The 16,379-nt window shown below is 37.3% G+C and overlaps 1 protein-coding gene across 2 annotated transcripts in view; it reads right to left on the bottom strand.

Annotated features, from left to right (window-relative positions):
• itgb1a (integrin, beta 1a) overlaps window positions 1-16,136 on the bottom strand; it is a 110,558-nt gene extending 94,422 nt beyond the window's left edge. The window contains exon 1 of one of the 2 annotated variants that reach the window (XM_051929062.1): window positions 15,786-16,136. The gene's annotated coding sequence lies outside the window, so the exon portion shown is untranslated. The remainder of the gene's footprint in view (window positions 1-15,785) is intronic. The other variant, XM_028804123.2, reaches the window with a different exon arrangement.
• Window positions 16,137-16,379: the final 243 nt, after the last annotated feature.

Raw genomic sequence — 16,379 nt, 5'->3', positions numbered from 1 at the left:
AAATTCATTGTGGTAATAGACAACTTTTTTCTAATTTTGGTTCTTTACAAGTCCAAATATTTATGGACCTAACTGTACCTAAACTCCTTTCTCTACATCTGGAAAAAGTGACCGTTTGTTTTTGAATTATGTTATTTTAAGCTTGTAGGTGAGAATGATGCTTATTTTATAAACATCTGCATTTCAAAAATCTTTAGTCATTACACACTCACTCACTAATTTCTTTGACTTGCCAGAATTCCAGACTTAATTTCTTCTTTTCATTTATGTAATTCTCTTAACACAGCTAGCTTCCAGTCGATCAGTAGTTTTCTCCATTTAAAAAAAAACACAACTTTCTCACCTAGCAACTGAGTGTTTATCTCCACTTACAGTAGCTGCCATACCAGAAGGAGTAGTCTAATGACAAAACTATTACTATTAGAGATCTGATTAGAATGAGACAGACTAAGGCTATGTGCTTAAAAATGCAAATTTGAAGCACGATGCAACATATTGCAGTGTGTCATGTACACAAAGTAAATCATAACTTACCTGTTTATATGCAGCTGGTGGTAATAAGCACCTCACTGAACAGAAAGTGAGGTCACTTGGGTTACACCCTGCATAAAAAAGGGCATACTTGCTTTGTAGAGTATTGCACCTTCACATAAAACAAAGCAACTTTATTTATATAGCACATTTCGTACCATTAGGTAATTCAAAGTGCTTTACATAGTAAAAGTAAAATATAATAAAGATACAACCACATGATAATTTAGAAAGACAGTAAAATGACAGAAAGTTAAAAAAAATACAAAAAATTAAGAAAATAAAATGATACAGCACAGAAACAATTCAGCAACATAGTCAATCAAACGCACAATACATAATCAAATACACAGGAAAATAAAAATAATTTGGATTTGAGGACTTCTACTGTTGAGGCCTCTGTAACATGTTTTGGCAGATTGTTCCATTTTTCTGTTGCATAATGGCTTAAAGCCATTTCACCTTGTTTTGTTCTCAGTAAGGGTATAACCAGCTGTCTAGCCTCTTAGGATCTAAGAATTCTTTTTGGTCTATAATGTATACTGTGATGTATACTTGTCCTAAGCCGTTTATTGACTTAAATACTAAAACCAGTATCTTACAATCATTCCTGTAGCTAACTAGAAGCCAATTTAGTGGTCTTAATACTGGCGTAATGTGTTCTTTTTTCTTAGTTTTGGTAAGTATTCTGGCAGTAGAATTTTGCAGTAATCTAATCTGCTAAAAATAAAGGCATGGATAAGATTCCCCAAGTCCGTTTATGACAACAAACCTCTGATTCTAGAAATGTTTCAGGTGACAGAATGCAGGTATACTTACTGCTTTAATATGCTTACTGAAACTAAGATCTGTACCCAGAAGTACCCCACGATTTTTGACTTCGTTTTCATCTTTTAGTGTCTTAGGCTCTAAATAAGAAGCAATTTTAAGTCTTTCCTGATTACTGCCAAATAGTATAATTTCAGTTTTCTTTTTGTTTAACTGAATTAAATTTTGCTGCATTCAGATGTTAATCAACTGTAGGCAATCACAAAGTGAGTCAACAGAAGTAAAATTATTTGGAGAAAAACACAAATAAAATTTGGGTATCACCCACATAGCTTCGGTATTAGTCTTGTTGTCTTGTAACAATCTACAAAATGGGAGCATGTACAGGTTAAATGGAAGAGCGCCCAAAATAGATCCTTGAGGTATTTCACATTATTTCTGTCTGCTGATAATTACCAGTTTCAACAAAGTAACCCCTGCCTTTTAGATATGATCTAAACCATCTGAAAGCTACTCCAGACAATCCTACCCAGTTTTCTAGCCTTTCGAAAAGTATTCCATGGTCGACAGTATCAAAGGCAGTACTGAGATCTAGCAGTACCAGAAATGTTATTTTTCCAGAGTATGTGTATAAATGAATATCATTCAAAACTTTAATAAGTGCTGTGTCAGTGATATGATGTTGGCGGAAAGCAGACTGTAAATCATCAAGGCAGCTACTACAGTTTAAACGCTTTTTCAATAATCCTACCTATAAAAGGAAGATATGAAATGGGTCTATAGGTAAGTACTATAACATCCAGGCTGCTCATTCTTTAAAAAGGGCTTAATAATTGTCTTCAATGCTTTAGGAAATATTCCAGTTTTGACTGATGCATTTACTATTTGCAGTAAGTCTGACACCTGTTTACATTGAAAACTATCTCATAATAAAACTGCTACACCACTACCTTTCCAGTTAGATTGATAAACATTTCTGCACTGACTTTCTGCAGCCAAGAAAAGGACTTGTCACCTAACACGATAAATACACCTGAGACACAGAAAGTAGTAGTGCCAGTCCACCCCACCCAACTAATCCATTAGCTCTGCATGATGAACAGTCCCCACTGTATCTTGTTCATAATGCTTTTTAAATTTTTGAGTGCTGCAGTCATACTTCCGTTGAGGAAGTGATAACAGTTGTGGTTTTCGGTGTATTGTTCATAAATAGTATGTCCATGCAGTGCTGCGTTATATCATGCAATACAGAAAGAAAGACGAAGCTAGGAGACTCAAGTCACCCAATTTAATTTACCAGTTGGGCTCTTTGAAAACAAATGGATATAAAATATGACCAATATTAAGGAATATAGATTGTTAGATTTGTGCTTTTTCCACTGTGTACCTGCGCAGGTATGTCCAGCACTGAATTGAATTTGTTTTGTCAGTTAATAGTTAAGAAAATGCACATTACCCAAAAAAAAAAAAAAAAAAAAAGTTTCCATGTTTGATATAAATCAAAATGAAAGGCAAAACTGGGCAATTCAAATTGCTAGCCGAGTTACTGGTGCAAAATTAGTTTTCAGTCATCAAATAATCTAAGCTGATGCTTTTATAAATTACAATGCCATGGTTTAGATATATTTACGACTGTAGCACTAGAAGATTAACTTACATGCTCAGAGTCTAACAGCAGACTGGTGGAGACTGAACCAGAAACCTCAGTTTACAGTTCAAAATTTTAACTACTGGATTTCACATTCTCATAATAATCAGAATCAATATCATTCTTGTGTTTTATTCTTTTATCTTATGTCATTAAGAAAGATGAAAACAGGATAGAACCAGCACTGCATGTGGCTTTGGCCATCACATTTCAGAATGTTCCTGTTGCTTACGTAGCCTGACCCCATGACCAAGAAAGGAATGCATGGGAAATAGCTCTTAAGAAAAGAATCTTAAAAATGAGCAGAGTCAGTTGTGGGAGCTGCAGGCCTCATTACTGTGTATAGCTGTACTCACATTCACTGCGTTTAAAATAAAAATATCTTTAGCTTTACTTCTGTTGTCAAAAAAGGCAGCTGATTAATAAATGAAAACTGAAATTTTAATTAAAACAAACCGCTTCAATTGGAATGTGCAGCAATAAAAGTTACAAAGGCCACTTTTCTTTTTTTTTCTTTTTTTTTTTTTTGTTCTTTATTTCGCCTTATACAATTTCTTGTATTAGGAATTTGTTAGTTTTCGCATACCCCATGGGGTCAGAGCGCAGGGTCAGCCATTGTACAGCGCCCCTGGAGCAATTGAAGGTTAAGGGCCTTGCTCAAGGGCCCAGCAGAGTAGGATCTCTTTTGGTAGTGACGGGGATTCGAACCGGCAACCTTCGGGATACCAGCGCAGATCCTTAGCCTCAGAGCCACCACTCCGTCTGCCCACTGTGTTTGGTAAGATAGCAAGTTCTACTAATAAAATGTTCTGTTTAACAACATGCTCATAAACTAAAAAAGAACATATCAAATGGTTATGGTCAAATGTGCTCAGACTCTTGTAATTTAACCAAGTCTTTTAAAATAAACAAAAATGACCTTGTCACATTTATTAGTGTCACTTGTCACATTTATTAATTTCACTTGTACCTTAAAAACAGGAAAAATTAAAAGTAAAGCTTTTATGTCTGGATTATCCTTTAGTGGAATTTAGTATACTTTCATGAAAAACAGCTTATTCACCTAAGCTATCAACAACATAAAAACTTGTGAATGCTCATCATGGCTGGGACTATCCTCTAGCTTTTCACTGTGAAAAACCTACAATAAAATAAACCTTTCTGGATGTTAAAAATAACATCAGGTCTAAACTTAAAGCTTAGAAATTAGGTTTCATCTTTGAAACACCTTGGCTTTCCTGTTTCTACGGTTGGTAATGGTATCACCTATGGAACTGTGCTTAACCTGCCTTTATGTGGGTGCAGAAGGTGAAACAAACAAGTGTTACTTTAAGTTGATGGTGAAAACTGTTGGGAAAATAAAATACACATGCTCTCCAAACTTCTAAAGGATAACCTAGTGTGACCTAGAATAATCCTTCCAGGCCCCATTGTCCATAAAGCACTAAACTAAGAAGGGTTCTATGGATCTAGGTCCAGAGGAACATCAGTGCCCTAAACAGCCAGACTTTCTGATAAAAATAAAAATAAAAATAAAAAGATGAAACAAAATTAGAACTGTTTACAAATGTACATATGTTCTTTGTTTACAGACTACAAAAATAGTCCATCAAAAATAAAATAATAGTAAATCACATTTTCTCTATGGGCCATCAATGTGGAGATTCCATAATGGTGTGACTAAGTCACTGAAAATATTCTTTTACATTGTGAAATCAAAAGATTATCAAAATATTAGAAAATATATATATCCCAGTGTTTTCAAAATGAGTCTTAATCTAAGGTGCTGATCAGCACAATAGAGTTACTAAATATTAATCTTAAAACACTACCGATTTGCTCAAGAGGATCTTAATCCCAGTGAAAACCTTTTGAGGGACTGGTGGGATGAAGGCACTCTATTAATACTGAAGAATTACAACAATTTAAAACTGAATAGTGGGGTGATATTTTAAAAGATTCAGGAAGATAACCAATAAGTAGTAACATTACCAGCTCTTTGTCTAGTCATTTTTATGCACAGAGATAGCAGAGTAGACTAATCCACCACCTAATCAAAGCATCATGATGTTCCTGATGGATTAAACGCCAGAAGTCTGCATGACCATCATCATCAAGTTCTTCCAGTGGGAACCCTAAATACAAAGAGGACTGTTTCATTTATGTTAGGTAGAATGCCCAGAGGGGGCTGGGCGGTCTCATGGTCTGGAACCCCTACAGATTTTATTTTTTTTTTCTCTCCAGCCGTCTGGAGTTTTTTTTTGTTTTTTCTGTGTCCCCAATTCCCCCCCCCCCCCCCCCCCCCCACCCGGCCATCGGACCTTACTCTTACTCTATGTTAATTAGTGTTGTCTTATTTTAATTCTTAGTGTGTCTTTTATTTTTCTTTTCTTGATCATGTAAAGCACTTTGAGCTACATTATTTGTATGAAAATATGCTATATAAATAAATGATGTTGTTGTTGTTCCAACAAAACACATATAAAATCGGTCACAAAAACCAGCAGCAATTAACTGTTACAGAAACACACAAATTGCCAACTCAAGACAGGAGACTTAGTGAGGGTAAGGTGGACAAATACGGTTTCTGTTTATTTAAGTACATCTTCTGAAATTGTCCTACAGTCTGTCAAGCAACAGGGGGTAAAGCTTACAACAAAATAACTTCAGAGTGCAGTAATGATATATTTTGATGTAGTAGTTTTCTCCCAAGATGACACTGCTTCATAATAAAAAGGTGGTTTTTCAGTATTTATTACTTTTATAATATTTATTACATATACACAAATAATCACCCATACTGGACCAGTTCATGTGTGGTTAATCATTTACTTTAAAATTTACATTTACGTAACTGTGTGTTCAACTTACACCCAATGTTTTATGAAGCACTCTACAAAGTTTCCATAAAAGAACATTGCTGTAATGCTGAAATTAACACACACCCATCCAATTTCAGAACTTACTTTTTCTATTATAGGGCTATTGGAAGCCAAGATTATCTAAGCAACAACATGTTCGAGAACAGCAGCAAATTAACAGCTATGTACACTTGCTGAATAAGCATGTCTTTGGGATATTAAAGGATGCCAAACTATCAGAAAAAACCCACATAGGAAAGAAAGCATAAACTTCTACAAGTGGACCAGTCAGCATTTGAACCACAGTACTGCCCATTAAACAAGGCAACAACCTGTTGCTCTGATAATCATAAAATTTTATATTTTCAGTTGGACATTCTGTAATCGTAACGTTCCATTATATTGACAGTCACCTATTGATATCTGAAATTACATTTCTCCCCAATGGAAGCAGCTGCCAATTTTCTTTTGAATATGTTATTTAACACAGAATTTGCTTTGAAATATACCAACCAGTTTATGCAAGACAGCTTCTTCTAAGGACACACCTGCACACCAGTGACTGTACTAGCCATCTCAACTCTATTCAATAATTACATTTTGAAAGGACAAAATCTAATCAGCACAAATGCCAGATGCATTCAGACACTGAATATCTATAAATCTTTCAATTGAGATCTCTAGTTAAAACAGAGCTACCATTAAGTTGCACCCATTTTTAACTTCTAAGAAAGCTCACAGAGCCCTTTGAAAAAAAAAAAAATATATGGGTAACCAGTATTTATAGGGTACATCTTCCATTCTGTGATGTTACCTTAATAATATCTGGATAACGCCATGGACATTGTATTCCTTTAATCAGCTATACACTGAAATAAAAAAATTGCAGCAAATTCTTTCCAGGTGGCAAAAGTAAATGTCTCATCAGGAGTAGACAAAAAGGAACCAATATAGAAAATGTTAATTCATATTAAACTAGGGGGCTCTGCCCCCTGCTCGCTTCGCTCGCCAACCCCTGGTGTTGGGAAATTACAAAGAGCGTAATGTATGAATGAGATATAGCATAGTGTGAAGGTGTAGATGACACATATAGGAAGCAAACAATTCAGTGTTTGGAACAGTGTAAAGGTTTATTGGAAAATTTCTTTGTACACAACATTAGTAGAAATGATGGTGTCTTGTCTTTGAATGAGTATTCCTTGGCATTGAGCATTTATGACCTTAACTTTAACGTCAGATGAACGTCGAACTCGTGAGAAGGCCACATAAAGTTGCCCATGTCCAAAAACAGGCTTAGAGAGGTAGATGCCAACCTTGTCCATGGTTTGTCCTTGTGATTTGTTGATGGTCATGGCAAAGGCAGGTGTAATGGGGAACTGTCGCCGTTTAAGTGTAAAAGGTAATTCCAGGTTAGAACTTGTAAGGTCAATTCTAGGAATTAGAACAGTATTGTTAGCATGTGATCCTGTAAGAACTGTTGCTTGAATAACATTGTGTGTCATGGTGTTGACGACTAAACGTGTACCATTGCATAAACCCTGTGTAGTGTTAAGGTTTCCTAATAGCATGATTATTGTTCCGTTTTTAAGGCTAAGATTGTGTTGTGGAAATCTGGCTGGGTTAATAGTGTTCAAATATTCTAAGGGGAAATTAAGATGGTCATTGTCGTCATCAGAGTCAAGTTTGTCAGAGCTTAGAAAGAGCCGTGCCTCTCCAGGAAGTAATGAAATGACCTGGTTATTAATGTGATGAACATTAATATTTTTTGGACAGAATATAGTCCGTTGTGTTAAAAGGGGTATTTGGTCTAATGAGATTGCTGTTCCAAATATCTCCGTAAGTAAGTCGTCGCAGATAAAGGGTTGAGGAATTGTAATAATATCTGTGTGAAGTACATCTGTATTGGTGAGTGTACCATCTCTCAGTTGTAATAAGCAATTGTTATATTCGGGATCTGGACATCGCATGTTTTGTACTAAGTGTATCTTTTGAAAGCAATGCCAATTGTCCGCGTAACCTTTTTTTGAAGCGCGTTGTAGGTGACGTGAATTTTTTTTTTTTTTGATGTGGGTGCGTGTTTGTGGTCCCGTTACTCGAGCCGTCTAGTTTTGTACCCGTGATCGTGAATTGATGACTTGTTTGATGTTTATCGCTAGGAATATGGATAAGTAATAAGGAGGATCGCACTCACTGTTAATATGCCTACTGTTCGTTTCTTCGTATTATCAGCAATCAGGTCTCGCGCCTGTATATGTATTGTAGTTCGCTCTCTTGTTGTTTATGTATGACGTCATCACGTATTTTAAGGTGGACTGAACAATAGCTGAGTGCATGGCATGTTGAGCAATAGCTAAGCACTGTCTAAAATCTCCTCCTAATAAAAGTACCTTTCCTCCAAAGGGAAAATGATTATTCATCAACGCAATGCCAATTGTCCGCGTATTTTAAGGTGGACTGAATAATAGCTGAGCGCATTGCATGTTGAGCAATAGTTAAGCACTGTCTAAAATCTCCTCCTAATAACAGTACCTTTCCTCCAAAGGGAATAGTGTATTATTATTTATCAACGTTTGTAGAAGTTTATCAATGGTGTTGAGTAAGTGACTGGATGCCATTGTAAATTCATCTATAATTAATAGTGTGTCAAGACGGATGTCACGTGCATTGTTACTGTTCATTTTCATAGTGGATACCGATGTTTCTGTGATTGGGACCGATATTTTGAATAAGGAGTGACATGTGTTTTTGGAGCCGAGACATTTTTTCTTCCGTGGTTTCAGAAGCTTGTTGTAGGTGCCGACGTGATTTGTGCATATTTGCGTTCTTGATTTGTTTCAGGGTGCACTGTTCCAATGCGATGTAATATTTGTCCACATACGCGAAAGCAGTATGGGCCATTTCCTTCTGGTGGCCTGATATTTACTCCGGTATATGCAAAAGCAAATGAACTATTGTAGGATCTAATGCAGTTTGTAAAGTTTTTAGTTTCAGGTACTTCGTTAGTTAGAAGCTTCTGTAGATATGCAGGATATGAATGTAAAGGAGGCAGTCTAATTTGACCCTTTTGACAACAACGTGTAAATTCATTACTTGTATTGCCAGTTGTTTCTTCAGGGAAGTTAAGTGAATGACAATGATTGCAAATGACATTCATTAATCCCAATGAATTTTCATGAATAGTGGACTTACTATTGAACGCGTTGTCAGCTAACTGGCGCAATCGTTTAGCAGGTGTCTGTCGTTGATGTCCTTGACGTGTATGTTTTGCTTGTGCCGTTTGAGAGGCGCGTCGTTGTATGTGCAGGATTTGGGACGTGCTATTCTCGAGCTGTAATTGATTTGCCTGTGCTGTGTGAGAAGCCCGTTGCAGTTTACTGTGTTCATTGTCTGTATTGAGCCTTGCCCGTTTTTGTATGTCGGTTAATCTGTGAGACTCGAGGTGTTTCGTTTTGAACCCTTGCTTATTTGAGATTTGCGTTTTTTGAGCCGAGACATTTTTTCTTGGCGCGTAGCCTCACCTTTTTTTATCTCTGTTAGTCGAGGGGGTGTTTGTGTGTGGTGGGTCTGAATCCTCTTTTTTGTGTGCGTACCGTTTCGTGTGCTATGTGGCGCTTGCGTCTGACTCCTTTCTTTTTGGTTTTCTAGGGGCGCGTCGCCTCATTTCTTATTTCAGTTACTGGAGGGGGGCTTTGTGTGTCGTGGGTCTCAATCCTCTTCTTTGTGTGTGTTCTGTTCTGCGCCTCATGTCTTATTTTACGTTGCTTTCCATCCGGTTTCCGTTGCTTTGGGGGGGGGGGGGGTTTGTGGGGGCGCCTGCGCAGTACGTCTTTTGCGTCCACGGCCCATGGCCGGATGTCCCTGCGTCCATCCGGTTTACCATTCTCGTTTAGTAATATGGATTATATGTAAAAAGTTTGCCACATTTCTTCAATACTCAGACTTCATGTATCACTATAGTACACGCACAGGACTGAGGGAGTGCAACCACTACATAAAATATCTTAAAATGACTTACATGTGACAAAGTGGTTCACACATTGCTACACCCTCAAAAAGTCAGGAGCAAGTTTTGCTTAAGGCCTATGTGTATTCACAGATGAATATTAATGCATATGTGTTTTCTACTTTTTTTGCAGATTCCACATTCCACTACCTTTCATTCTGCAATTAAATATTTTTCTCTAGTTGAATAACGGGGGGAAAAAAAATCCTGTCACATGCAGACATTGTGTTAAAGTGTGTGACATGTGATGTATATCCATAGTACGATACCCTCTTAGCCAACTATGATGGCAATTGTGGCGACTATAATCCTAAAAATGTGGAGATGATATTTGGTACATTTTTTCCATTAACCACGCATGTGCTCAACCTCATCTCCAGGCAACAGGAAAGGATGGTTCTTGAAAAATTGAAAGGACCAGGCTTCCTGTGTTGTATATTTTTCTGTGGGGGAAAAAACACAGTAATATGACACGCTGGTGCACATTCACATAAATCCACACTTAGTGTTCTGCATGACAATTTTTTTTTTAAATGCACTAAGAAGATAATTGATTTTACTGGAGTGATGCAAATTCCCTATATTATGCAGATACAGTAATTACACAGGGAAATGCACAAATGTGAATATTGCTTTAAACTTGCTGGTGCAATCCTTAGTGCATTTCCATTTTACTGAAGTTTATCATGGAATTCTGAGTCAAGGTTTTCACAAATAATAATTCTGTGAGCTAAATTCCATCAAAACAAAGTTTGCTTAAGGATGGAAATGCCACTTGTACATTATTAATCAGAACGATCCACAGGAATTAACGTTTCCTGAGCATTAAAGAAAGGAGAAAAACTGAGCAGTCTAGTTACAAGACCATGGAAAGTTCAGTATCAATTTAACTGGTTGTGGCACGGAAATGAAATGGTTTAATGATAAATTTAAATTTAAAAAGCAGCCCAGAAAAAGAAGCAGGTCACTTTACCATCATGGCATCATTTCACATATATATATTTTTTTATAAGCAAGCAGCTGCAGTAGGACATACTTTTTATTCAGAGCAGAGAGCGGTCTCAGTTTTGAGAGCATACGGTAGTTTGAATGACTGAAGGCAAAAACCACTTTGACTAATGGGTGCAGAATGGATGAAAAAATCCTACACATTACTTCTCTGCATGTATATCAGACATGAAACAGTAAAAGATATGCCTGAGGCTAAGCATGCTGCAGCAAATCTTTCACAACCTCTGTGAAAAGGGACCTTCCCAATTACTGTATCTGCAAGCTATATAAATGAACACCACATAATCTAAAAACAAGTACATTTACAGGATGTAGTTACGCAATGCTAGCAGGCACACCTAGGCTGCATAAACATGAACATACTTGATAGCTTAGTCTAACAAGACTTAATACAAAATTACTCCTTGAATATTGTGCCTCCAGGGGGAACTTAGGCAGGAATGTAACCACACAGCACATTGAATCTAACAAAGAAGAAATTAAGATTTGTTGTTTGGAGGATAAAGGAAGTGAAAAGAATGCAATCGCCACTCTACAACAGAATGGTCATAACGCTATACAGATTTAACTGGACATACCACCAGGCTCTAAGGTCATTAATAGATCTGTTTCCACACACAATAAAAGCAAAGTTAGCCACAAAACTATCCTGATTAGCTCACAGTAACTTAAGGAAGAAGATGATACTGTTGTTAACCAAAATGAAGTTAGACTCTTTTTGGAAGAACCCAGCCCCCATACTGACCTCTTGATAAAACAATATAATGTACACAGAACCAGATGGCAACTCAGTGAGTCATCATGTAAGAAAGGAAGGAAGGGGGAAGGATGATTAGTTCAGACAGGCAACTACCATGCAGTGACTAAACCATTTAATCAGGAACATGGTTCCCAGTGGCAGTACTGCATCACTAGGGCACAGCATTCAGTACATGAAGCTACATGTACTCAAATACAGGAATTCTAGAGAAATAAAGTATAGCTGCATTAATCCATTTTCAGAATTTAACATAATCTTTAATCTAGTTCAGTTTTGAGAAGTTCAGGAACCATTTTCAGCAATGTCATATAAAATCTCTAAATTGACACTGACCAAGCACAGGACTTCATACCATTACACTGGGTCAGTGAGGTGACAATACTAGTCATTTTACTATTTTGCGAGGTCTATTTTATGATCAGGAATAGAACTGTATTTAATCACAAAAAATGTTAAAATTTAAACAAATAATAATAATTCATTACATTTATATAGCGCTTTTCTCAGTACTCAAAGCGCTATCCAAACAGGGAGGAACCGGGAAGCGAACCCACAATCTTCCACAGTTTCCTTACTGCAAAGCAGCAGCACTATCACTGCGCCACCTGTGAGGAACGTAAAAAATTAAAAAATACAGGAAGTCAGACAGAGGCCAAACATTATTATTCAAAATGATAACATTGTAAAAGCAAATAATGCCACTTAATTATTAACAAAGCCACTCACCTTCCCATAAAATTAATTATTAACAGAAATAGCTCAGATAATGGCATCTGTTAAAAAATTTTTCGAATGAATAACTAGAACAAATTTTACTACTGGTAAAAAAGTGAGGTTCTATTATGTGGGTAGGTATCCAAGGACCTAATCCATAAACCGAAAGAAATTAAAAAAAATATCTACCTTAATTATATTTTTCAAATAATTAGAATTAGAAAAGCTGTGAATACATTTAAAATTGCTACTGACTGGCATTTAAATTGCTTTAAAACATAAAAGAAAAAATTACTTTAAGAAGGAAAGATACTGATTAAATTCTTCTCAATATTAACTTTTTTTCCTTAACAGCTCATCTATATTAATCTTACAATGATTAATAGATTATTAATGCTTCATATGCACTGACAAAGAGTATCCATCTCTTCAAACTAATGTTAAACACTTCTGATGCTAAGGTTGTGTACAGTCTGAAAGAGTATGGGAGGAAGGACAGACAAGAAACACTACATTTGAAGCATATCTAATTAAAGCAAAACATTTGTAAGTGGGCCCGAAAATGGACTCTCTCCCATCCAGGATTGCTTCCTGCCTTACACTAAATGCATCCAGGACGGACTTCAACCCTTTGTGGACCAACCAAGTGATTTTGATAATGCTATGTGATATCTGAACTATTCAACCCAAAAAAAGGCGTTATATCACAGGGAAAGAGACTTAAACTAAAGTTTGTTTGGAAATTATTCATTCATTAGATCATTAAAATGTCAAACTAATACAAGATCAAAGGCACATGAACAACATCAATTTTAAATGCTTGTCACTAACAGCTATGTTTTTCCCCAATCAAAAGACAATTAGGTATCAAGCACTAAAATCTTAGGCCCTGTTGTTCAAATTGACTAAAGCTTATCTGTGAATGACCCCAACTTTAGACATCTGTAACTTAACAACAAATGAATTTCAACCACGGCATCAAGCAGGTCAGCTTTAGACCAGTATCACAGTAGATACCTTCTTGCATATGTAATAAAATATTAGAGGTTGATCAAACAAGGAAATGCTATATATATACACATATATAAAACAAAACAATCTCCAGAATGTTAAGATTTGCATTAAAGCAGAATTTGTCTGAACATATCTGATATTCATCGGCTACTCTGATCCTATATTGCCCAAGCATATTTCTTGCTATCCTAATCTCTATATTTATAAACACTATTTTAAATCTGAGCACTCTCCAAAGTTTTTTTTTTTTTACTTGGCCCAGTTTCTGATAAATAACCAAACTGGTTTTCCACACAACCAAACTTAATTCTATGTGCACACATCATAGTTTTCACAATACAACATACACCCTGAGCAGGCTCCATTAGTTCTGCACTGTACTGAATGTGGAAAATTCTAATACCTAGTCATTTCTTTTAACATATTTGATACAATTAATTCTCTTGGTTTGTAATTTAGCAAATAGCTTGTAATTTTGAAATCTACTATATTTAAAAATATGTAGAAAAATATCAAGATGTTACATCTCTGGTGTGAACACTTATTAATATACAGGAAGTGATCTTCAGCATACACCACAGCTGTTACAGGACAAAAGAGAGGTCTAGGAGCACTACTCTCTGTATAGCTATGTTGTGAGCAACCACATTGTTATTGGCCCACCCATTTTTTTAGAAAAAGGTTTCTAAAGTAGTACACTATTATATTCTCTACACAATACGTTTTTCTTGTATTTGATTACTGAATGCAAGTTCTTAATAGCTACAATCAAGATAAAGTGAACACTGCTGTATATATGGCAATGCTTGCTACAAAACAAGGTAACATATTTTCCATAGCGTGTGTTCCATGATGAAATTGTCCCACCCTCACGCTGCTTGCTCCTCGTGCCATTATGTATAAGCAGTTTAGCCGGTGATTGCATATGGCAAATGTATGTTTGGATGCACTGCCACTGCAGAGTGATTTTGCTCTTTGCCTCTTTGTGCAAACACGATTTTAACTGTGTTGCCTTATATGGATTCACAAGCAGTATGTTCGCCTTCAGAGCACCACTTGCACTTTTTGTATCCACCCTTCACATACCTCAACCATGTCACTGCCCTATTCAGAGAATTATTTGTGCTTGAAGCATGAAGGAAAAAAGGTCTAAATAGCCATACCAAGCTAACCGTGCAGATCGTGCAGTACATGTATGTCTACTTGACAGCAGATAAAAAATAAGGCAGTCAGTCATTTTCCAAACCGATATATCCTAACACGGAGTCACGGGGTACAAAATTAACACAGATTTGATATCTGAGGAGTCTAATGCGTGAATTTGAATAACTTCACATCGAAGTCTGACCACTTTTAATTTGTTGTTTTATAGGAGCTTTTAGAAACGAATTACTCCACGCCCATTTAGGAACTTAAAAACAGACTACGGGTATCAGCAACATAAAGACAAATCTGTGCTAGTAATTGGTAGATGGCCAGAACAATGGAAGAAATTATAAAAATCACAGATGTAGCCAAGTTAATGGGAATCACTATCGGGTGAGAGGCGCTTTAAAACATAATGGTGTGCTGGCAGTTTCTTCATTGTAACCCCATTTTTACTTTGTCGCGATGTAAACCTCTATTTTAGTATTCAACAAGCAGCCAACATGGACTTCAGAGACGTTATTTTTAAAGTATTATCTGATGTATCATTCACAGCTTAAAGCTATACCAATAATCATTTGGAACGCCTCAAGAAAGCGCTGTGGCACAATCTCGGACATTACACCAAGCGAAGTAACAACTTCACAACACCCTATCCTTTATTGCCCTGGGTTTAAAATATACGCGGGGGGTATTAACTGACGCGTTTCTCTTGGATAGAATTGCCGACCCCCAACTCACTTTCCTCTAGACCAGGAGCCTTCTCCTGAATTCGCCTCCTTACTCCCCCTGCCCCGCGTCGCTAGTGATTCGGGTACGAACACAAAGCGGCCTACTCTATTCAGGAGCCTATAGCAATGTTTTTGACTAAGTGCAATTTTATTAAGTTTTGCCTTATACGGGTTTTCTCTGTTGAAGTTAGACTGGGTAACGGAAGAGAGAAAACTTTGTAGACAAAAGAAAGTGGGAGGAAACCGCTCCTCCACCCAGCACTCACACACCACCACCCATCCACCCCGGGATCATACGCGGCCCAGCTGCTCTTCAACGCGAAATGGCCAGAGAAATCGAGCGGCTGAAAGTGTACAAAACTCCTTATCTCAGAAAAAACCAAAATACCAGTGATCGGACACATCTTAACTTTTTACTATCTAAAAAAAGGTGCATCAAGAGGACAAATACGAGCATTAGTACTTCACCAATAACATAACATGAAAATGCCAGCTCTCACAACTCACTGCCTTTCGACCTCGCAAGTCACTCTGTGCTTCTAAACACTGTGTCGAGTTAGGGCATCGCAGGAAGGTGACACAAAGATCAATGGTTTACCTTCTAAACGCGTGTCAGGCGATCGACCGCAAGTTTCTTCCTGTCTTCGCCTCAAAGCCGCATACAACGGAAAATCGACGAAGGACTCTTCTTGTAAAGCGTTCTTTTGTTTTACTAATACAAATCCAAAATGCTCGAAATAGCTGGGACTGCTTGCTTCATGAATTGTCTCCTATTACCGCAGTTCATTTCAAAGAACATAAATAAAATAAAAAATAGGTGCGTCCTCCCCTTTCAAACGACCTCCTTCAGACAGAGACAGAGGGGGGGAAAGAAAAGGCAGAGACCACTGGACTATTACTGAAAAGCGCTGCAGTCAGCAAGAGCGTCACCAGCCATCCTCTCCTGCGGCTGGGTTGTCTGCGACACGCCCCGTTAGAAGTTGTGGACCCGCCCACCAGGCAGAGGCGTTCGACAGAGACCCGCCCTCAACGCGCAACGGTCTCCCGCCGGAAATACCAGCGCCCTTAGTGTGACTCGCCCTGTGAGACGAGAGGAAGCGTTTAGGCTGGTCGCGAAGTCAGAGCGTTAAACAAATATTTGCTCTTGGGGATAGTGTTGATCCCGTTTACAGTCGAAGGGTTCTGGACGGTG

The sequence above is a fragment of the Erpetoichthys calabaricus genome, chromosome 6, assembly GCF_900747795.2.
Source record: "Erpetoichthys calabaricus chromosome 6, fErpCal1.3, whole genome shotgun sequence".
NCBI lineage: Eukaryota > Metazoa > Chordata > Cladistia > Polypteriformes > Polypteridae > Erpetoichthys > Erpetoichthys calabaricus.
The sequence above is the reverse complement of the archived record's forward strand: the minus strand, read 5'-3'. Positions and strand labels throughout refer to the sequence as shown.